Source organism: Cupressus sempervirens, chromosome 3, assembly GCF_028749045.1.
Source record: "Cupressus sempervirens isolate cs-2001-9-10 chromosome 3, ASM2874904v1, whole genome shotgun sequence".
Lineage (NCBI taxonomy): Eukaryota > Viridiplantae > Streptophyta > Pinopsida > Cupressales > Cupressaceae > Cupressus > Cupressus sempervirens.
In genome coordinates this window covers 987,045,259-987,070,637 of record NC_143120.1, presented here as the reverse complement: position 1 = coordinate 987,070,637, position 25,379 = coordinate 987,045,259, and the positions used below count along the sequence as shown (strand labels likewise).

The following is a 25,379-nucleotide window of genomic DNA, read 5'->3' as shown; positions in this document are numbered from 1 at the left end:
TGAACATTCAAAAACTTCTTAAGTTAACTCTTACTTTTATTATTTCAAACTGTCTTTGCTAACAATGTATTGTTCAGGTCATCAAGTGCAAGAGACTTCTACAAGGTTGACAGACGTCCATACGAGATTGTCAACTACAATATCGGCAACAAGGGGACATCCAGCTGGTAAATCCTTGTTTTTCTATATTTGGTTTTGTGTTAATTATGAGTTGATAATTTGTACTTTTATCTTGGGTGCATCACATAGTGGATTATTTTTTACTGGTAGGAGATGCATCGTCTGCTATGCCATATATAGATCATAGTGCATGTATTGGTGATAATTCACCATCATTTCCTGGAGCTACCTGTGTTTCTAGCACGAGAGCTATGCAGATGTCGTTGTTGATTGACAATGGTGAATCAGTGCCTTTAAAATGTACTAAGATTCCAGGCACTCTAAATTATTTTTTATATTGTAATATGCATTTACCTATTCATAAGAAGCTTTGGATTGATTATCCCATGACATTTTTTTGCAGGAAATGATACATTTTATAAGAAGCTTTATGACCTCACACTGCAAACATTTGGGCCCACCATACATACAAGGTGGAACATCATAAGTGAGCTAATTTTATCCCACCTTTTTTTTCATATCATTAATTGGTGCAACATTTTTCCTTTCATTTGGGTCTTTTCTTTTACTAGCTATATCTGATAATTTTGTGTGTTTTCTTAAAAGGTGGAACTTTCAAGATAAAAAATTAAAAGATCAACTCATCAAAGATTTAGAGCATGAGTTTGGTATTAATATTTTTGTGTTTGCATTATGTTATATTTGTCATTAGTGACAACACTTATTCAATTCTGTATGGTTATCGAGTCCATAATTTAATCTCCAATATTTACTGAGCATTCAATGGTTGCCAAGTAAGATCATTAGTTAAGCAGTTCATATCGAGCATTCCTGAAGCTACCGAGTGAGTGTGCAATCTAGTAGTGTTTACCAAGAAAATAGTGGTTACCAAGCTTCACAATGTCTACCAAGTCATCAGTTTGTGTGATGTGAAGCCAGTGTCTACTGAGTGATGGATGTGTAGTGTTTGCGAAGTGAAAGCAAGGTAAACAAAGGACTCAGTATCTACCGAGTGACACTATATCTACCAAGTCTCCAATGGTTACCGAGTTCAAAGCTATGTTGTGCGATTAGTATGGATTGAGCCTCTACTTTTACCGAGTGCATGATGATGCTGAGTAATGCAGTGGATGCCAGTGGACATCGAGTATTAGAAGTTCACCAAATTAGTTTACAAAACTCAAGTTTCTACTATTTGGCTGACTCAGTAATGTTTTGTTTACTTGTTTTTTAGCCGAACTTGTAATTGTAAATATTGAAATGGTATATATGTAATGTATTGTATCATTTGCAACATATTCATGAGTGTATCAAGGAATAGGTATGTAATGTTTTCAGAAGAGTGAATGCAAATCAGCAGCAAAGTAGAGTATTCAACAAGGTCTACAAGGAGTGGCAAGGTTATATCAATCACAAGAGGTGATCTTTACTTCAAGGATCTAATCAACAATCAAGTTGTAAGTCAGATCTACTGTTTCATTCTAATAGGTGAATCAGTTTTCTAAATCTTTTAATAGGGTAGACTTAACAGTCTTTCTCTAAATCTCTTAACAGAGTGCATACTTCATTGTATGTTTATAAAACCTCGAACAAGGTGGATCTAGCAATCCAAATTGCTCTTAACAAGGCAGATCATCAGAAGTGGTTAATGTAAGCCCTAACAGGCCAACTTTATATTACAGTAGTGAAGTTTTGTGGGTATCATCCCCACCCTAGTTTTACTTTCTGTTTGGAAGCTTTTTGGGTCACCAAATTCTTTGTTCATGTGTTATGAATGTTTATCTTTTCTCATGCATGCAATAGATTAGATGAATTAATGATGAATGGATTAAGTGGTGAATTAATTTAAAGTTTTGAGGTTACTGATTCACCCCTCCCCTCTTAGTAACCTAGCTAGTCTTGATTATTTCCAACAATTGGTATCAGAGCTTTGTGGTTCTCAAGATAAAGTTTGATAGCTTGAGCAAAGATCAAGGACAATGGAGATATTCAGACTTGACAAAGAAATTGACAATGAGAAGCTAGATCTAGAGATGGTCATAGCTCAACTCAAGGAAGAAAAAGAGCATATTTTCCAATCTCTGAAAAGAAGGAAAGAACTTGCAAAACAAATGAATTATTACCAATATGTTGAAGAAAATATTGAAGACTTTTCCCCCTCTAGTAGCTCAGATGAAGCAAATGAGGCAATCAAAGAACTCCTAGAAAAGAATGGCTCTATGCAAGAAGAGGTAAAAAAATTCAAAAGAGAACAAGAAATTTAGTCAATAAGAATGTGTGAATTCTGAGAACAAAGGAATAAGGAAAGTGAAGACTTGGAGACAAGAAACAATGAAACTCAAAGCCAATTCCTTCAGCAAGAAAGTCTTATCAATCAACTCTCCAATGCAAATGAGGAAATCATGAGTCTGAGATCTGAAAATGAAAGTTTAAGGAATGATTTAGTCACTAAAAGACAAATCAATGAAATATTGAAAGCTGATCCAATTTTTGAAAAACAACTCAATGAAAGGATGATGAAATCTCAAGTAGACATGGATCAATTAAATCAACAAAGTGAGCAGAATCTCTATAGGCAAAAAGGTAAAGCAGGACTTGGATACAAAGAAGAAGGTGAATCTTCCAAACAAGGTGCCCAAAGGAATCAAAGACCTACTTGTAATCACTATGGTAAGTTAGGTCATACATCAAACAAATGTTGGAGCAATGGAAAGGCAAAATTCAATGGAAAATGCTACAATTGTAGTAGGCATGGTCATAAAGCTAATGAATGCAAGGAGAAACCAAAATTTCAAGGTAAATGTCACAAATGCAAAAAACAAGGTCACAAGGCATCTGAATGTAGATCTAAACCATTCAATCTAGCTAAACAACTTGTAAAGGTAATATTTGGTTGGGACTATAATACTTGGTGTAGATTTCACTATTGTGGAGAATATGGACACATTGGCATAAACTGTGCAAGGCATCACTTGAGAAAGATGGATACAACAATAAGATGTTATACATGTACTGAACTTGGTCATATAACTAAGAAATGCATGAACATAGGAAAGGTTGAAGATGAAAAGAAAGCTAAATTTGATAATATCAGGAAGCAAATGAGACAACAGTGGATTCCCAAATCTACCGAGCAAGCCAGTTCAAATGATGGTCATGTCACTCAAGAAGTGGGTGACTCCACCATTTCCAATTAGATTCTCAAAGGAAGTACTGGAACTGTATCTTCAAGTCAAATCTTGAGCAGTTCCAATGAAATAAAGAAGAAGATCCAAATTAGTATTTCAGATACAGAGGGATCACAAGAAATCAAGTCATACCGAGCAAGGTTGGTCATAGACTCAACCGAGCTAGGTCGAGAGTAATAAAAGTTTTGTTCAAACACCGAGTCACAAGATTCTATCGAAAAAGTGAGTGAATGAAAATCTATCATGCACTACGTCATTATGGTACCAAGAATTAATGGAGAATTTTTCATCAAAAAGGGTAGAATTTGACTTCATTTTTCATTGCAACTTTAGAATACACAGAGAAAAGTGATTTCCAGGTGCATCCAAACAATCTCGAGTGAATTTGCAGCAAAGATTTGTTCAAAAAAAATCTCATTTACCGAGCAATGATGGCATCCAAAAGTAGCAGCAGTAGCAAGGCAAAAGGAGAATCTGAGATGTTGGTAAAAGGTGTGGAGTGGAAAGCACCCAATTTCAAGTTAGTTCCAGCAGTTGCGGAGTCACTAGATCCAAATGGAGCTCAATCTCAAATTCCTCCAAAGGTACTCCTAATTAACAATATTTACACTCATTTTAAGTGTTCTATTCAGGAAATTGGAACCCTAGACATGGATAGTGCCCTAGGAGAAATGTGTTGATGGTTCTCTGAAACCCAAGCATAAGCATTTAGAGACAAAAGGGTTAACCCATATCCTGCATATGCCAAGGAGTTTTCAAATTAAGTGGATTAGGTATATTCTTAGTCATGTGCACAATGGTCAATTGTGGTTAAAACAGCTTGTATTGATCACCAAGAAAATGATTCATAAGATCACAGGTCTCCCTATGCTGAGCAAAGCCAAAACTACCAAAACCCTAGGTCTGGATGAGCTTCAAAAGAAAATCCTAGCTAATTGGGATGGTAGAGGTATGAAGATCAGCATTGTTAGATTGTGGTGACTGATCAGGAAAGTACTGTACATACTTCATAAATAGTGAGGTTCGGGGCACCGCCCCGAAAAAAAAAAATTTTGGAAGTAGCCGACATGGTAGCCGACATATTATGGCTGACATATGGCCGACATGTTATAACCCTAAAGCGGTTTAATACTTGTATAAAAAGAGCTTAGGGTTGGGTATTTTTTATGTGTGGTGATACGAAATTGGTTCTTGCAGCGGTATTGAGCTGTAAGGGATTACGGATTGTAATCAGGTTGTAATCACTGGATTGTAATAAGATCGGACTTGCTGTTTGGTGGACGTAGCCCAGGAATTGGGTGAACCACGTTAAATCTTGGTGCCTTGTGTTCATTTCTGTGTGTTCTATTATTTTCTGTTATTGGTTATATTTGCATGTAGTTTTTACTTCTGTCTGTGGTTTATCCTAACAAGTGGTATCAGAGCCTAGTTGTTTCTCAGTTATCCTCTGCACGAAAGTCTCACAGTTAAGTGCAAGTCTCACGGTTGAGTGGGAGCAATGGCAGATGATGGTAAGCTGAGGGTTGATAGGTTTAATGGGCAAAACTTCTAGTTATGGAAGATGCAAATGGAAGACTATTTATATCAGAAGGATTTATGGAAGCCGTTGGAAGGAAAAGCCAAGAATCAGGGAACTATGTCAGAGGCTGAATGGGATCTTTTGGACAGAAAGGCACTCGGAAGCATTCAGTTATGCTTGGCACCATCGGTGGCATTTAATATTACAAAAGCAAAGATGATAGAAGATTTGATGAAAACCCTAGCGACACTGTATGAAAAGCCCTCTGCTTCAAATAAGGTATTTCTCATGAAGCGTTTATTTAATATGAAAATGGCAGAAGGTGGATCTGTTGCAGATCATTTAAATGAGTTTAATACTATTACTAGTCAATTATATTCTGTGGGTATCAATTTTGATGAAGAAATTAGGGCTCTCTTGATTTTGTGTTCTTTGCCTGAAAGCTGGAATGGCTTGGTAATGGCGGTGAGTAATTCTGTTCCTGGATCAAGTACCCTAAAATATGATGATGCGATCGGTGTTATTTTAAGTGAGGAAACTCGTAGAAAATCCTCAGGTGGATCTATATCAGGAAGTGCTTTAAATGCACAAAGCAGGGGCAGAACGATTGAAAGAGGAAGTAACTCTGGAAATCGTGGGAAATCAAGAGGAAAGTCAAAGGGGAGGAGGTCTCAATCGAGAGGACCAAATGATTGCTGGTACTGTGGGAAACTAGGGCACAAAAAGAAAGATTGCTGGACTCGAAAGAAAAATGAAGGAGATAAATCAGATGGAGACAAAGAGGCAAATGTGGTAAGTAATAAATCCGAAGAGGATGCTTTGCTTCTGTCTTTAGAGAGTGTTGATGATTCATGGGTTTTAGATTCTGGTGCTTCTTTTCATGCTACACCTCATAGAGGTTATTTCATTGATTATGTCCAAGGGGATTTTGGGCTTGTTTATTTGGGGGATAATGAACCCTGTCAGATTGTTGGAAAGGGAAAAATTAAGATTAAGTTGCAGAATGGGAATCATTGGCTACTACATGAGGTAAGACATGTTCCAAAGCTAAGTAGGAATTTAATTTCAGCAGGGCAACTCGGTGATGAGGGTTGTGTAATTACTTTTAATGATAAAAATTGGAAGGTTTCAAAAGGTTCCCTTGTAGTAGCAAAAGGTGTGAAAGTAGGCACCTTATATCTTTGTACAGGTCATATTGTTCCTTCTACTTTGATTGTTTCAGAGAAAAATGAATATTCAGGAACAATTACTGCAGTTGAGCAGGTAGAACAAATAGCTGCTGTAGATTCTGATACAGTGCTGTGGCACAATAGACTTGGGCACATGAGTGAGAAAGGTATGAAAGTACTTCATTCAAGGAAAGTTTTACCAGGTCTAAAATGTGTGAATATGGATTTCTGTGAAAGTTGTGTGTATGGAAAACAAAAGAGAGTGAGTTTTGTAAAGACAGGGAAGGAAAACAAAAAGGAGAAATTAGAGCTTGTGCATACAGATGTATGGGGACCAGCTCAGGTATCTTCCCTTGGTGGCTCTCATTATAATGTTACATTTATTGATGACGCAACTAGAAAAGTATGGGTTTATTTCCTTAGACAGAAATCTGATGTATTTCAAACTTTTAAGAAATGGAAATGCTTGGTTGAAAATGAGACTGGTAAGAAATTAAAATGTCTCAGATCTGATAATGGTGGTGAATATTGCAGTCATGAATTTGAAGATTATTGCTCCACTAATGGTATTCATAGACAAAAAACTGTTCCAAGGACTCCACAGAAAAATGGAGTGGCTGAACGCATGAATAGGACTATAATGGAGCGCGCAAGGAGCATGAGGTTGCATGCTGGGTTGCCCTTACACATGTGGGCGGAGGCTGTCAATACTGCAGTATATTTGATTAATAGAGGTCCCTCTACTCCTTTGGGCTATGGTATTCCAGAGGAAGCATGGACTGGTAAGAAGGTGAGTTATTCTTTTCTCAAGACCTTCGGTTGTGAAGCTTTTGCTCATATAGACTCTGAAAATAGAACCAAGCTAGAAGCGAAATCAAAGAAATGTGTCTTTGTTGGATATGGCATTAATGAATTTGGCTATAGGCTTTGGGATTTTGAAAATCATAAAATTATAAGAAGCCGGGATGTCATATTCAATGAAAAAGTGTTGTACAAAGATCTATTGCAGCAACATGAGAAGAAAGAAGATGATTATGTAGTGCTGGATGATACTCCAAAAGCTGATGTTCCAGCCATTCCTCATGATGTGCAACAACTGCAACAACAAATACCACACACACCAGTGAATGTTAGACGGTCAACAAGGCCAATTAGACCTCCACAAAGGTTTTCTCCCTCTTTGTATTCTATTTTACTTACTGATGCTGGTGAACCTGAAAGTTATGATGAAGCTGTGTAGGTGGATACTAAGATTCAGTGGGAGTCTGCAATGAAAGATGAAATGGACTCTTTGCTGAAAAATAAGACATGGGATTTGTGCAAGTTGCCTACAGGTAAAAAGGCTTTACAGAATAAATGGGTTTACAGGTTGAAAGAAGAGGAAGGAGGTAAGAAAAGATTTAAGGCCAGGTTAGTTGTAAAAAGATTTTCACAGAAAAAGGGAATTGATTTTGATGAGATATTTTCTCTTGTTGTTAAAATGACTTCTATTCGTACTGTTTTAAGTCTTGTGGCTACTGAAGATTTGCATTTAGAGCAGATGGATGTTAAAACAGCCTTTCTTCATGGTGATTTGGATGAAGAAATATATATGGCTCAGCCACAGGGTTTTGAGGTCAAAGGTAAGGAGAACTTAGTGTGCAAATTGAAGAAAAGTTTATATGGCCTGAAGCAAGCACCTCGGCAATGGTATCTGAAATTTGACAGTTTTATGCATGAGCATGGATATAATAGGTGTCATTCAGATTACTGTGTTTATTTTAAGAGGTTGGATGATGATAGCTACATTATTTTATGTCTATATGTTGACGATATGCTTATAGCTGGGTCTAACATGCATCATATTAAGGGGCTAAAATGCCAGTTAGCACATGCATTTGCTATGAAGGATTTGGGGGCAGCAAAACAAATCCTTGGTATGAAGATTTGTAGAGATAGGAAGAACAGAACATTGATGCTATCTCAAGCTGATTATGTTGAGAAGGTGTTGCAACGTTTCTCTATGGAGAATGCTAAAGCTGTCAGCACACCTTTACCTGGTCATTTGAAATTGACTAAGGAGATGTGTCCCAAGACACAGGAAGAGGAGGATAAGATGTCCAAGGTACCCTATGCTTCAGCTGTAGGAAGTTTGATGTATGCTATGGTATGCACTAGGCCAGATATTGCACATGCAGTGGGAGTCGTTAGCAGGTATATGAGTCATCCAGGTTTTGAGAATTGGAATGCTGTCAAGTGGATTCTCAGATATTTGAGAGGAACATCCAATAAGTGTTTACACTTTGGGGGCTCTACTACTGATTTACAGGGCTATGTTGACTCAGATTTGGCTGGGGATATTGATACCAGGCGGAGTACTACAGGTTATGTCTTTACTGTTGGTGGGGCAGCCGTGAGCTGGGTTTCTAGGCTACAGAAGATTAATGCTCTCTCCACTACAGAGGCAGAGTATGTTGCTGCTACAGAGGCAGCCAAAGAGATGATATGGCTTCAGTTCTTCTTGGAAGAATTGGGACATCCTCAGAAGGATAATTATTTGTTCACAGATAGTCAAAGTGCCATTCATCTTGCTAAGAATTCAGCTCTGCATTCTAAGACCAAACACATACAGTTGCGGTACCATTTCATTCGGTCAGTTTTGGAGGATGGACAGTTAAAGCTGGAGAAGATACATACCAATGAAAATCCAGCAGATATGTTGACAAAGGTTGTCACAAGGGAGAAGCTGAACTCCTCTTCAGCTTCAGTTGGTCTTTTTAGACTAAATGTGAATAAAAGAATAGCAGAGTCCAGGGTGGTTTGATCCAGTGGGAGCCCCATGCGGTAGTTGTATTGCTACAAGATCAGTCTCCAAGTGGGAGATTGTTGTTTAGTGTGGAGCCTGATCAGTCCCCAAGTGGGAGATTGTTAGATTGTGGTGACTGATCAGGAAAGTACTGTACATACTTCATAAATAGTGGGGTTCGAGGCGATAGTGCGGAGCCTGATCAGTCCCCAAGTGGGAGATTGTTAGATTGTGGTGACTGATCAGGAAAGTACTGTACATACTTCATAAATAGTGGGGTTCGGGGCATCGCCCTAAAAAAAAAAAATTTTGGAAGTAGCCGACATGGTAGTCGACATGGTAGCCGACATATTATGGCCGACATATGGCCGACATGTTATAACCCTAAAGCGGTTTAATACTTGTATAAAAAGAGCTTAGGGTTGGGTATTTTTTATGTGTGGTGATACGAAATTGGTTCTTGCAGCGGTATTGAGCTGTAAGGGATTACGGATTGTAATCACTGGATTGTAATAAGATCGAACTTGCTGTTTGGTGGACGTAGCCCAGGGATTGGGTGAACCACGTTAAATCTTGGTGCCTTGTGTTCATTTCTGTGTGTTCTATTATTTTCTGTTATTGGTTATATTTGCATGTAGTTTTTATTTCTGTTTGTGGTTTATCCTAACAAGCATAATATCTGACATAGAACTAAGGTTTGGTATTCACGTCATTGCTCACAAGATTTATAGCTCTAGTCATTTGAATAGTGTGTCGTGTGAGGTAGTTGATTTGGCATATAAGGTTGTAAAGAAGAATTTGGAATTTGATCTATCAGAGTTATTATTGAAGTAGTTGAACAAAAATATGGACAGCATTAGGACATCAAAGAACAACCCCTGTAAATTTGGTCCTTTGTTAACATGTCTTTTCTTTTATGTTCAAAAGTTTTTCCCATCAAAAGGTTCAATAGTATGGAAGAAAGATACTCCAATTTTGTATCAAATTAATGATTTCATTACTGAAATGGGTGAAAACTTTGATAGTATTATGGATAATTACTTTGAAGTTTTCAAGGAGAAGATGAACAATAGGTTCAGGATTCCTCCCAAGCTTGTTGAAGACTACAAAGATGATGTATGTTTTATGGTTGATTGTGATAGAGTGTATATTTAGGCAGTCAGGCCTAGAATTGCATTGGTGAAACCTCTTCCATATGAGGTTAAAATTGATGAAACCAAAGATATTATTGAAGCCCTGGTGAATGAGCCAACAGATCCTAAGAAGCCTATTTTTGGAACCTATGAAGAAGCCAAAGCCAGAATTGAGCTTGAAATCAAGCTACCCCAAGCTATAAGAAAAGGCAAGAGGAAGGTAGCCAAGTTGAAAACTGCAAGTACCCATCTAATGCTTACCAAGGGAAAAAGAGAGGATGAAGAAGAATCAGAAGAAGAAGAGCAGGAATCTGAGAAGGAGGAAGAGCCTGTGAAAAAGAAGGGTAGGGTAATCATTACCAAGCCACCCAAGACCTCCACAGTTGTATTCACAAGGAGATCTAAAAGGAAAGGAGATAGTGAAGTTGTTCTTGTTAAGCCTCCTCCCACATTTCAAGAAAGACTCAATCAATTGAGATTAGGTGCTAGAATCAATATCTTCAAAGCACTCAAGTATGAATCCAAGACTCCAACATGAAAAAAGGAAGTTTAAGATTTGATCATGGACAAGCTAGGAAGATGGAAATTCTCTCTTGATCAGCTTGCTTCACAAATCCCTGCAGTCTTATTAGACAAAGTCAAGGTTAGGTGGCAATCAACTAAACAGATAACTAAAGACATATTTGAGCAATCCTTGAGAAAACTGCTACCAAATCTTTCAAATGTAGAGGTTAAGGCAGCAATGAAAAAGAATGAAGAGAAAATGATGATGAGATTTCATACTTGTCTAATTTTGGAAAAATAAATTGAGCATGTGGTCAAGGATGCCACATCTATGTGGGAAAACATCTATCATCTACACAAGCCTAGTGAATATCTAGTAGAGATCAAGGATGATGATGATGACAGTGACAATGATGAAGAAGATAACACTCCATGTGTCACTTTTGATGTTGAGGACTATTAGGCATTAAAGAATGATGATGAAGAGAAAGAGGAAGAAGCTGAAGAGGAAGACAAGGAAGGAGATGATGAGAATGATCCAATGAGAATAGAAGCACAAGTTATAGCCTCCCTTCCTCATTCTCCACCTAAGACTACTACATCATTAGGGTTGCAGATAGCTTCAGCAAATGTGATAGCAACTACAACAGACACATCATATGTTTAGTCACTATTTTCTACCTCTCAGTTGTAGGTAACAATAATGGAAGTGTCTACCACTTCATCTATTGAGCTACAACCCTCTTCATCAGCTCACGAGTCATCTACATTAGCAGTATGTGAAGCATCCAGTTCTAAAAATTTTTCAACTTCATCAGCAGCATGTACAATAAGTTCACCATCATGTTCTATACTCTTGACTACTACAGCTTTGTTAGCACCAATTTTTGTTCCAATTAGTTCTTCTATTGTAAGTACTCCAGTTTGTGCTCCACCTATTGTTACTTCAATTTTGGGTAGCACATCAGTTTTGGATTCAATTAGCACTTCTTTCAGTTTTCCTTCAGTTGGTCCTATTCAAGTTTTTACTACAAGCCCAGCTATCTCTACAATTGTTTCTGTTTCTAAGTCCAAGGAAGTAAGGTCAGAAGTAGAACCAAGGACACCCCTAAAACTTCTACTTACTGGTAAGGAAATTGATGAAGATATTAATTTGGACAAGGGAATTGTAATTCCCAAGTTGGATCTGGATACTGCTACAGTTGATGAAATGAGACTGGTTGGTAAGCTTTTGGAATAGAAGGCAAGGCAGAAATAACTCAAAGTTGAAAGAGATAGTTTAGAATAATTGAAAATGCTAAGAATATAATAACAGAAGCTATAGGTGTTGATGTGGATTCATCTCAACACATTTTGCTACAATTGGAAGAAGCAGTCAATAAGTTCAATGAGGATACATCTGGCCAAGAAAAGTTAATTGAGAAGGTAGAGAAAAAGTTTGATAATAAGGTGCTTGAGCATATTGCTTAGCACATTGCCATAAAATAGGTAGAACTATCCTCAATTTTGAGCAATCTTGAACATTCTTTCACCAATGTAACATCTCTTTTTGGCAAGCTTTGTGATGTTACCAAGTATACCAAGGAGATCAAAGAGAAACTCAATAAGATTGATATAGATATGAAGGCCAGTGCTCAAAAGCTACAACTTGACCCCAACTCAAGCTCAACACATCACATCAAGGTGAGATTTTTGTCAGATATGCAGGCAAAATTGCTAAGAGAGGAAGCTAGGATCAGGTCCACATTGATAGATATACAAAACATGATCCTTCCAATCATAGAATCAATGCAGAAACATATTGCATATTCAAAAACATTGGTCCAAGATAACAATTTTTCTATTGCAGATCATAGGATTGAACTTTCAGTAGAAGTTCAAGTGGTACTCTCCACCTGCAAAATTTTGCAAGACAACTGGGATAAGACATTGGCTCTTATTCTCAAGGTACACTCTGAGTTTCTCTCACATTTTGATGTCTCTATTTGAATATATTGTATCACTCTTTGGCATTATTGTCAAAAAGGGGGAGTAAGAGATGATAAGAAACTTGTGGAGACAATAAGGGAGAAAATAGATTGATTTATGTACAGAATGAAAAAAAGAAGATAAAAGACTATGTATATATTATGACTTACGTATGTGGGAGATATGTACAAATGTATATATAGCAGCTTTACAAAGATCAATTTTGAAAAATCAAAAATCAGTATGTCAGTGTACATAAGTCTTGACTTATAAGTGTTTTTGTCACTAATGCCAAAGGGGGAGATTGTTGGCATTATGTTATATTTGTCATTAGTGACAACACTTATTCAATTCTATATAGTTACTGAGCTCATCATTCAGTCTCCGGTATTTACTGAGCATTCAGTGGTTGCCAAGTAAGATCATCAGTTAAGCAGTTCATACCAAGCATTCCTAAAGCTACCGAGTGGGTGTGTAGTCCAGCAGTGTTTACCAAGTAGATAGTGGTTACCGAACTTCACAGTGTCTACTGAGTCATCAGTTTGTGTGATGTGAAGCCAATGTCTACCGAGTGATGGATGTGTAGTGTTTACCGAGTGAAAGCAAGGTAAACAAAGGATTCAATATCTACCGAGTGACACTATATCTACCAAGTCTCCAATGGTTACCGAGTTCAAAGCTACGTTGTATGATTAGTATGGACTGAGCCTCTACTTCTATGAGTGCATGACAATGCCAAGTAATGCAATGGATGCCGAGTATCAGAAGTTCACCAAGTCAGCTTATAGAACCCAAATTTCTACTATTTGGCCAACTCAATAATATTTTGCTTACTTGTGTTTTAGCTGACCTTGTAATTGTAAATATTGAAATGGTATATATGTAGTGTATTGTATCATTTGCAACATATGCATGAGTGTATCAAGGAATAGATATGTAATGTTTTCAGAAGAGTAAATGTGAATCAACAGTAGAGAAAAGTATTCAACAAGGTCTACAAGGAGCAGCAAGATTATATCAATCATAAGAGGTGATTTGTACTTCAAGGATCTAATCATCAATCAATTTGTAAGTCAGATCTACTATTTCATCGTAATAGGTGAATTAGTTTTCTAAATCCTTTAACAAGGTAGACTTAACAATCTTTCTCTAAATCTCTTAATAGAGTGCATACTTCATTGTATGTTTGTAAAATCTCTAACAAGGTGGATCTAGCAATCCAAATTGCTCTTAACAGGGTAGATCATCAGAAGTGATCAATGTAAGCCCTAACAGGACAACTTTATATTGCAGTAGTGAAGTTTTGTGGGTATCATCCCCACCCCAGTTTTACTTTCTATTTGGAAGGTTTCTGGGTCACTAAATTTTGTATTCATGTGTTATGAATGTTTATCTTTTCTCATGCATGCAATAGATTAGATGAATTAATGATGAATGGATTAAGTGCTAAATTAATTTAAAGTTTTGAGGTTACTGATTCACCCCTCCCCTCTTAGTAACCTAGCTAGTCTTGATTATTTCCAACATTTTGATCATAAGAAAATATTACAAAAAGCTTGCAAACATCTTCAGGTTGTGAGGGACTCATATAGAAAGAGTCATCCTAAACCCAAAGTATGAGTGTCATCCCTTTATTATAGTGAGGGAATGGAATGAGTTCATTTTGGATGCAAAGGAGAAAGGGGATGGTCGAAGAGAAATTACACTAGCAAATGCGAGAAGGTATGCAATAGTATTAACTACTAATACATTAATGTAATAATGCAATAATTAGCATTGATCTTTATATCTCTATCATCTAACATATTTCAAACTTTTCATAGGTTGCAGGACACATCAAAGGCAACAAAGGCCAGGTTGGAAAAGGTTGGGCAGCACAAACTTGGCTCTAGGGGATATTCTAAAATCAAAGTACAAGTTGTAAGTAGAAGTAAATGAATTGCAAAGAAAAAATATTTATAAAATGCAAATAATTTTATTAATTAATAAAAAAATGCAAGGCGCTAATTTTGATCTGGAAGCCACAAAAGAACACAAAAGAATTGCCTACAAGCAAGGTTGTGCAGTTGTGGTTGAACACCTACGGCAAGCTTCCATTGCCCCAAATGAACAGTCTCCTACATCATGTGCACAGGTAAATATGTAAAAAAATATATTATAAATTGAATACTTGAGCAAAAATCTATTTGATAATAATGTGCATAACATTGCAATGCAACCTGTTAATCGTGACACTGATCATATGGCACATCATGAAGCCCCTGATGTGCATCGTATTGTCCATGGAGGTGCTCATTTGCTATTTAAAACTAATTATGTAATTATTAATACAATTTAACATCTTTAATTGAACTTGGTTTAACCTTTTTGTGTATATTTTAGAGGATATAGAATCATGTCATGCTGAATGAGTGCTAGAGGATGTTCAAACTAATCAGCAGGTAGATCATGTCACACATTCAAATAAAAAAAATCTATGTTTTGTTCTTTTAAATTAATTTTTTGATTTATAGTTCTTTTACTTAAATAAAAACTCGTAATTCACTAAATAAAATGGTGTGAATTTAACTCATGAAGTACTTGTTATTGCAGCGGACTCTTCTTTGGTGCAGCGGCCTCATGTTCCTCAAGAGATGAGGAGGAGACATGCATTGCAATTAGAACCAATAGAGGAGGGGTATGATGAGGACATTGATATTCCTCTTAGAAATTTCATGAAAAAATAAACAGCAAGAAAGCCAAAAAGAAATTATTGTTGTGTGTTAATGACTTATTCATGAATGTTGCGTGTTAATGAATTTTGTGTTAATAAATTATTCATGAATGACTTACTCATGAATGTTGCATGTTAATGAATTTTGTGTTAATGAATTATTCATGAATGTTGTGTGTTAATGAATGTTATCATGTGATTATAACGATTGAATGTTATATTTCAAAAATGGATGAATGAATGTTATTAAATGTTAATGGGGAATTCACAGTGATGTAAAGCGGGGGGGGCAAATGAGCTTCCACCTTCATGTGGTTGGCCTTGTCTAGTAGAGAATATTAAACTATTCTTGAAACCAAGTGAAGCTCAAACTTTAAAGATAAGCTTATAGTTAATAGTGACAACCAATTAGCAAGTCCAAATGAAGTTCTTCGTTATAGGTACCTTTTTAGTTTTTAAAGCATAATTTCATGTTTTAATATTGTGTAGTTTTTTTCTTAAGTCAAAGTATTCTTTTACTATAAGAATATAATTTATGGCCATTTTAGTAACTATTCTAACATCACTTTATGACAAATCTTGTTTTGGCAAAGATGGCGATAAGTGGTGATGTCTATTCCTTGGGAGATTGGATTGCACAGGTCTGTATCTCAAAATCATTTGCATGTGGTAGAAATGCATACTTACAACCATTTCATTCTACATTTAAAAACATTGATGACACTCTAGACACAAAATAATGTTCATGCTAATGACTTGACAGTGATATGAAGGCAAACCAATTTTTGAATTTGAATGAACTCGAATGTTCAGATCTGGTCTCCTTGGATTTAGTCTTCATGGTTCTTTGTCTCATTATTACTATCATCCTGGTGACATAACACCTTTGCCTTCTTTCTTAGTCTCTTACAGTCCATACTTGTTTAATTTGAATAATTTTTGAGTTCCTTGCAAAAAGGGTATGACAAACAAATATGGTTATACAGGCTCTATTTCCTTTACTTTAACTTGATGTTATGATTTATCATTTGACATTTTATTATTTTGATATTGAACTTGAAGCATATGATGATACAATGGTATGATCATGATGCTATGATTACAAGTTTATGGTGTTTTTGTTGTTTATATGATATTATGTGACATTCTAATCTGGATTCATGCTTATAACCTATATCCATTCATAATGTTTCTCCAAATCATCCATTTGTTGCTGCATCTTTGCTATCAATTTGTCTGCCATCTTCTATTGAGAGTATGGAGATAAGTAAGATCAAGGTTCATGAACTTCTAGAGCTTACTTTCTCCATGTAGACCTTGTGTGAGTAGACATGCAAAATTTGAAGAAGGATTTAGATGAGCTATACTCTAAACCGATGCCAATCTGAAGTAGATATTTGGCTATGATATCGTGACAACCAAAACTCCTTGGTGTAGGCACTGTTGTCACTGTACCACTCCAGAATAGGTAGAAATACTACTAACACACTTTTTGGACCATAGTTGACATCAATGACAAGTTTGACATTAATGGCAACCCAACGTACATATTTGCATCAATACCTTCCTTCGTCATTTATGACAACACTTGTAGACTCTTCACAATGTCATAAATTCCCACATCAAGGACAAAGGGTGTCCTCTGAAACATTGTATGGACTTTGTGTTACCATACATTACTCCCTATAATACAAAAATTCATATCTATAACTAGACCCACATATCCTTCTTTGCAATTCATGACTTCAATATTTACATTAGCTTCCCCTATCCCTATTGATTCCCCCGTAGGGAATGCACCAAAAATGAATGCAATAGAAATCAAAACTTTATTCCTCATTTGCCAGTGTATATATAGATCCAAAAATGTCTTACCACCAAAGTTGGGTCTTATACATTAGGTAATATGCCATTATATTGTATCTTCAACAATCCAAAAGTAGATTCCCATGAGGAAATGGTTAAAGATAGAATCATGTTCTGACATTAAATTGCAAGAAAAGATCTTTTGCAATATCAACATTATCTATTTTCTACATTTTCTTCTCAATCTATTATGCGCCTTTCGAAACCTAAGATAAAGTCACCATCGTTTGATCAATTGCTTCCCTTAATAGAAGAAATTCTTTCTTAATTTGATTTGTTTTCTCTTGTAATATATATAGGAGAGAATGAAGTTGACTAGTCTGCAACAAGAGAGACGTCATTGTCTTCCTCTAAATCATGTGTCCATTAGCAAAATATCGGTTTCAATCGAGTCCATTTGTGCTTTGATGTGCTTGGTAGAGTCTTGCCATTTCAAACTATACTTGAATAGATTTGTAGTATTCTTGACACACACTCTAACCTTCTTTAGATTTTCTTGCAGCATGGCATGAGCATTAGTGCACTTGTTACATCTCTTAACTTTCCTTTTATCATTCATCTTCATTATGACCTCTTATGCTTTTTGTTCATGGTGTGCAGAGTGATCTTTGAATGAGTCTATTAGTAGCTTCATTTGTTGTTCCAGGGAAAAAGATGCATCAATATGAATGTAAGGCATCATGAATAATCTTCACCACATCATCAATCATACTTTTTTTCCTCAACAATTCCTTTTCTTACCTCCTGAGTTTGAGGAGCTGGTTTGCATCATTCAAGGTCTGCTTTAGAATCACATTTACTGTTTTAACAAAATTTACAAGGATAGCACCTATTGTTTTGTATAGGTTACAAGACTGATATATACCAATTCTGGTGTTGCTCTTTTAGCATTGGCATCAAATGCACTCCACAAACTGTGGAAATGGCCACGAAATGAACAGAATCCATCTGGAAAGGTGATGCTCTTAATTTGGAAAGAATTTATGTATGCGTCTTAGAAAATTGTCTTTTAAGTGACTAAGACAGTGATCTTCTCTACAGTCTACTGCCAATCTTCAACCACAAATGTGGCAACCAGTTAGTGGGATTGTGATGACTAATGATATTGGTGCTACCAAGCCAGAAGAAGTTGATGCTTGCATAGCTTTGTCTAAGAATGATTCCTATGTAATGTCTGCCTCTAGTGGAAAGGTCTCCTTGTTCAATATGATGACATTCAAGGTGCATCTTTTGAAAATATGTTCCTCTTCAACATGACTATTGAGCTGGTCAATTTAGAAGTTATATTCTTACTTGGGTTCCTTATCAAGTTTTTTGTTTCCTTTTTTCAACCAAAGTTTTGAGAAAATATTCTGTGGCATGCTTGCTAATGAGTGTTTATAGCAAGTTATGACTACCTTTGTGGCACCTCCTCCTGTAGCTACTTTTCTGGCTTTTCACCCTCAGGATAATAACATCATTGCAATTGGGATGGAAGATTCAACAATCTAGATATACAATGTCTGAGTAGATGAGGTGTGATCAATGAGTCTCTTTCTTGCTCACTCATTTAGTGCATCATTAAAAATGGCAACTTCTAACTTGTGTCTTTTCAAAACTTGTTTAAACTAACTAGGTAAAAATGAAGCTTAACGGTCACCAAAAGAAAATTATAGGCTTGGCATTTTCACACACTTTGAATGTATTGTTATCTTCTAGGGCCTATGCCCAGGTTTGTCTTCTTTTTGTATATCCATTGCCATCTCATTTTGTAGATTCACATGTTTATAGATTCAAATTAGTAAATGTTTGGCCAATGTTCTGACAGCTCTGTTTCTAGAGCATTGATAGATGGGACAAGTGAAAGTCAATTTTTTTACAAGTGCAGACAGGAAGATCATCACTATCGGTTGGGGATACAAGAGTACAGTTCCATAATGATCAAGTTCAATTGCTGGTTATTCACGAGAGCGAGCTTGCTATTTATGATGCTTCTAAGTTTGATCGTTTGCATTATGAAAGTCTTTGTCAACAATTTAGAATTCAAATTTAGTAAGTGATAATGATATAAGCTATCTTCTCTATATGAGTGTAAACTGATATCACATTTGTTTCTACTGCAGTGGACACCTCATGATTCTCTATTTGCTCCCATTTCAAGTGTGGTATATTCATGCGACAACCTTCTCGTAATTGCAGGCTATTGTGATGGTGTCGTTGGAGTATTTGATGGAAAGAGCTTGAGGTCACATTGTCACATTGCACCTTCTGCATATAAAGCTTCAGGCATGAATAGGTAAGTTGGCCCAGGGAGGCAAAAGTTATGTATGGATAAATGGATCCCCAATTATTTTATGATTTAACTCAAAATGTATCCTTTGATTATTCATGCAATGTCTATCCTCTAGTAATTGCATCACATCCATCTAACTCAAATCAGTTTGCTCTTGGAATGACTGACGGAGGAGTTTATGTCATTGAGCCTTCAAAATCAGAAGGAAAGTGGGGTGTGGGACCTCCTCCAGATAATGGTACCGTTGGATCAAATCCAACATTAAGTAATCAAGGTTCAGAACCAGCTCTAAGGTAGTTCATCATATTAGAACATGGCAAATGGTGCCTTGTACTACCCTTTTATGTTTATCAATTACCTATTTGCAACTCCACAATCAATATTGACAGTCTCTTGCCCTCACCGTGCTCCTTTCGATATATCAATCTTGTAATCTGTATATATATCTTCAAGAGCATGGTGCTTCTTTGTGCATAAGTTTGAGCTTTTAGAGAAAATCATTCACTTATGAACATTCCATCAAAGATGATGTATACTGAGGATATGGCTTTTCTAGCTATTAAGTGGAAGTTTCACATTTTTTGAACATTCAAATAACTTTACTTTTATTGATGTTGCTGAACTACGAGTGCCTTTTGTGTTCTTGACAAATGGTAAGCTTTCAACTTTTGTGAAGCCATTACGGATGCAAATGAACTACAACTAGTGAGGTGTCAATTTTAAGGCAATTTTTGTTTTTATAGTACAGTTCAATTGCTAGAAATATTTCATCTAGAGGTGTCAATTGATAGATTGTTAACTTTTCATGTCATTTTCTACTTTGGTTGGGTAGTTCTTGCATTTGTAAATTTTGTTGCAATCTTTAGCCTAATGACAATTTGGTATTACATCCAGGGCGATAGCATAGTTGAGTTAAAACTTTGCATTAAAGAAAACATCAAGGGATAATATTTGGATTGTGGATATTTGTAAATTATGTTGGTTTTAGACATAGTTAGATCCTAAGTTACTATGTTCCAAACTTAGTGGTAGGAAAGAGCTAATAGGCTTAGTGATTGATTGTGTTTTAATATTATGTCCTGGATGCTCTTGCCAAGGAATTGATCAACAAGCAGTCAAATAAGGGGTTATAGTTATATATGTGCTCTTATGATGATGTGATTGGGACTGTAAGTTTTTTTGTCACATTTATCTGTTTGAAAAATAGAGATTAGTTAGTGTTATTGGCTTTCATTCTTGATAAATAATTATTTCCTAATTTTATTTTTCCTTGCAGTCTTCACATGCAATGGTGTCTCAAGAACCAAAATTTAGACGGGCTGTGCCAATTATTGCAAAGGGTTTGCTCTCATAGGAGCCTTCTAAACTGCACAAAATTTGATTCTAAAGCATAATTGCTCGGTGGAGACTCAAGATATCGTGCACATTTCTTCCTCCTTCCCATTGTTTTGTATGAAATAAATCATGTGATGAATGAAACAATGGTGTGGAGGTAGAAATGTGCATGATACCTTGAGTCTCATGCATCGAGCAATTATGCTTTAGAATCAAATTTTGCGCAGTTTAGAAGGCTCCTATGAGAGCAAAGCTTTTCCAATAATTGGCACAGCCTATCTAAATTTCTACCAAGTGTTGGTCTCAATTTCGACGAACATGTCTTCCCTTTGCCATCAAATGTATGGTACCATAGTAGAAAATGAAGGGGTCTTGGTCACAATTTTGATGATGGTTGGTCGATTCTATCGTCCATGGTATGGCACCACTGTAGAAGATTGAAGGGGTCTTGGTCACAATTTCGACGCCAGTTGGTCGTTTTTGCCGTCGAAGGTTTGGCTTCACCATCGAAAAAGTTAAGGGGTGTTTGTCGAAATTTCGACCAGCGATGGACGCAAATGAGGAAATAAGAGTTCAGGCTGGACTAAGGAAATCGATGAATCTCTCGTTGGTAAGTTGACCTTTTTAAAGTCGAAATTTCGATGCATAATGACTGTGACGAAAAATCAACAAAAAAAGATCGATGACAGGTTTAGTCGTCTATTCGACCAACTCTGGTCGAAATTGCAACCTTTTCTCGTCAAAATTTAGGGCTAAATTTACTAGTGGGCCTCGTTAATGTGATTTGTGGACTCTTTCACGCTCTTCTTCCCTACTAGTTGCAAACCTGTGACCTCTTGTTTTTCTTCCCCTCTCTCACTTTTCCTCTCTTATTCTCATGACAAGCAAATGGATCACCTTTTAAGGCAAAATAGAAAAGATAAGTAAAAACAAGACTGCAATTTTATTTATTTATTTTTTTGCATGTGTAGCTAACTATTGCCGCCAATTGGGTTATAGGCCACAGACCCTGCGGGTTATGGCATTGCTTATTGACTTGGCAAGTCATGCTGGTCATGACTCATATGACCTGACGGGGTATAGCGACAGGTCATATAAACTTGCCCAAGCCAACTTGGCTTGCTGACTGGGACTACTCACACAACCCATGACGAGTCATTGGACTCTGGTATATAGCAAGTGGTCAAGCTGCATCCCTGGCAAAAGCAGTGGTGTTGTGGGGGGGTATTTCCTTCAATTCTCCAAGTCTCAGAAACATCCTACTGGGAAGGCGGATTACTTTAGGAGGACGCATCCTCATAGAGCACTGTTAAAGCTTCAGCCATTTTATATTGACACACAAATATTTTTTCCAAAAAATGACATCATAGAACCTTGAAATTGTGGCAGTAATAAAAATTTCTTAATTGCTTATTGCAAATGGTGCTCACCAGTAATCCTTGCAAGAACATAAGCCATCCTTGAAATGATGGAAACGGTTTTTATCCCTCACAGTGATTTCTTGTTTGACAATCTTGGAGACTAACTTAATGAAAGTATGACAGTCACCACACACACGAAGGTTCTTTGTGATCCAAATTGGATTTCCAGGGCTTGTGTTGGTAAGCCCAAAACAAATAGCCAACTTTTCACTGTGGCTATAGAGCATATCCTCTTTTACATCCTCCTCAACATCATGCAACACAAAGTTCGTACAAGGCACATAACCTGCATCCTTCAGTTTCTTGACTAATGTTTCCAACATTGCATATATTTGATCAGATTGAGGATGTGATTTGTCTCCCACAATGAATGCATGAATCTTGCCATTCATCTCGATGAAGCTGCATCCTGCTGTCTTGTTTGTTCCCTTGTCTTTCATCATTGTTCTAATCTTTGCTACATCATCCCATCTGCCAGCTGCAGCATATATATTTGAAAGAAGTACAAAATATCCAGCATTTTCAGGCTGTAATTTAAAAAGCTGTTCTGCAACACGTTCTCCCAGCTCAATGTTGTTGTGGATTCTGCAACCAGCAAGTAAAGCTCCCCACACACTTGCATCAGGATCTAATGGCATCTTTTGAATAAAACCTTCGGCTTCATTCAAATTCCCGGCGCGACCAAGAAGATCAACCATGCATGCATAATGCCTCATAGTGGGTACAATTCCATATTGATCCACCATTAAATTGAAGTATTGCCAACCCTCCTCCACCAAGCCTGCATGACTACATGCTGACAAGACACTAACCAAAGTTACATGGTTTGGTTTGATGCATGCCTGTTGCATTTGACAAAAAAGTGCGAGGGCTTCCTTACCATGGCCATGCATCCCATACCCCGCAATCAGTGTGTTCCATGTGACAACATTTCTTTTAGACATCCTATCAAATAATTGTCTTCCAATTTTAATTCCTCCACATTTAGCATACATGTCTATGATGGCAGTGCTAACAAAAACATCTGATTCCATTCCATTGCTAATGACAAAATCATGTATCCTCTTTGCCTGTTGTAAGGCTCCCAACTGTGCATATGATGAGAGTACACTGACCATGGTCATAGAGTTAGGTTTGACATCTGTAAGTTGCATTTGATTAAATAGTTCCAATGCTGCCTTAGCATGTCCATTTTGAGCATACCCAGCAATCATTGCGCTCCATGAGACCACATTTCTTTTAGACAACTTGTCAAACAATTTGCGGGCCAAACTTATACTACCACATTTGGCATACATATCTATAAGGGAGTTTCCTACTAGAACATCCAACTCAAATCCATTTTTAATTATGTAGTCATGGATCCTCTTGCCTTCTTGCAGAGGGCCCACACTTGCACACCCTGAAAGCACACTCACCAAGGCCACAGAATCTGGTTTCACACCAGCCAATTGCATTTGATAAAAGTATGACAAGGCCTCATTATTGTCTCCATTTTGTACAAAAGCTGCAATCATAGAAGTCCATGAGATCACATCTCTTGTTGCCATTTCATTGAAAACCTGGCGAGCATCTTCTACACTGCTGCATTTGGCATACATATCTATGATGGCATTTGACACAAAAACATTTGATTTGAATCCCATTTTAATGACATGGGTATAGATGCACTTCCCCTGGTCCAGATATCCTGAACGGGAGCATGCCGATAGCACACTAACTATAGTCACAGAATTGGGTTTCACTTCCGCCACTTGCATTTTACCAAACATTATTAACATCTCATTTACATGCAAATGTTGAGCAAGAGCAGCAATCATCAAATTCCATGAAACTAAATTTCTTTCATATATGTTATAGAAAACTCGCCCTGCATTTTCCATATTTTCATTTTTCGAATATATGTCAATGAGGGCAGTTGCTACAAAAACATTCGACTCAAACCCAGTTTTAATATTGTAGGCATGCAACCCCTTGCCCTGTTCCAGAGCTCCTAAACCAGAACAGCCCGACAACATGTTCACCATAGTAACTGAACTGGGTTTTAAACCTGCGCAGTGCATTTGATTAAAGAGTAAAAAGGCCTCATTGGAATATCCCCCATATCCATACCCAGCAATCATTGCATTCCATGAAACCAAATCTCTAACGGGCATTTTGTCAAACACATGCCTTGCCTCCGTTGGACTCCCACATTTTCCATACATATCAATAAGTGAAGCAGCCACAAAAACATCCGACTCATTTCCACTTCTCACAATGTCGTGATGAATTTCCTTGCCCTCTTGCAGAGCCAATAGCCCTGTGCAGGCTTTCAGTACAAAAGGAAAAGTAAACTTATTTGCCTTTATACCTTCCTCTCGCATGCGATAATACAGCTTAAGGCTTTCTTCATACTGCCCAACTTTTCCGTACTCTCTAATCATGGAATTCCACAACATTGCATTTCTATCAGACATTTCGTCAAACAATTGGCGTGCATACTTCAAACAACTCAAGCTAATGTATGTTGTGACAAGTTTTGTTTGCAGTAAGTTGTTATGAGTTAAACCACTTACCAGAATATTGGCATGGAGAAGATTCAGTTCCATTATGGTTGTAGAAGCCCCCATGAGAAATAAATAGTCCCTGATAGAGGTATCCGTATTTTCTTTGTCATATGGATACTGCTTGGTAGTTTGTGAGCATTGGATTTTAAAAGTTGCAGCAGCAAAGAATGAGAAACTTCGAATATAAACATTGATGTTCTCATGTAAATATGAAACCCATCTGATGAAAGCCATTGTAGAATCCGATTAATCAGCTCACAGTTTTCGAATTTTTTATAAGCCATTTAGCTGCCGAGTTTCAGTGATCAAGTTGATGAATCTGCTTGACATCAGTCTGCAGAGAGCATATTTGGGTATTTCTCATACGTATTTTTTAACCAACAATAGATGAACAAAACACTGTATGCCTTAAAAAGGGGGTGTAAGAGCCTAATATTGTATGGGTTTTTCGTTTGCCCCGAAAGAGACTTGGTTGCATTATGATACTTCAAACCAAACGTGTGACAACGGGAGAGTTTGACTTCCCTCTTATGTTCCAATTTCAATATATGAACATAAAGAATGGGTATTGATTGTGTATTTTAATCTATTTATGTCGTTCGTAATCAATAAGACTTGATTTTTGGTGGCTTCATTTGAAACCATTCAACTTCACTAATAGACCAAGAATCTATTGACGTTCTTGATTTTCAACAAGAAATTTAAGATCTTTAAAGTCACTTCAACATCTAATTCAAAAGTCAAATTTAATTATGAATTCATATTTGAAAGTAAATTTTCAAAAGAAATATCTATGCACATAAGTATTTAAAATCTATATACAAGAAAAATTATAAT

General features: G+C 36.8%; 2 pseudogenes; one reads left to right on the top strand and one right to left on the bottom strand.

Annotated features, from left to right (window-relative positions):
* Positions 1–21,698, top strand: part of LOC149570067 (glucan endo-1,3-beta-D-glucosidase-like) — a 128,495-nt pseudogene extending 106,797 nt beyond the window's left edge.
* A 254-nt stretch (positions 21,699–21,952) lies between these two features.
* Positions 21,953–25,037, bottom strand: LOC149570066 (pentatricopeptide repeat-containing protein At3g12770 pseudogene; annotated as a pseudogene).
* Between the last annotated feature and the right edge of the window lie 342 nt (positions 25,038–25,379).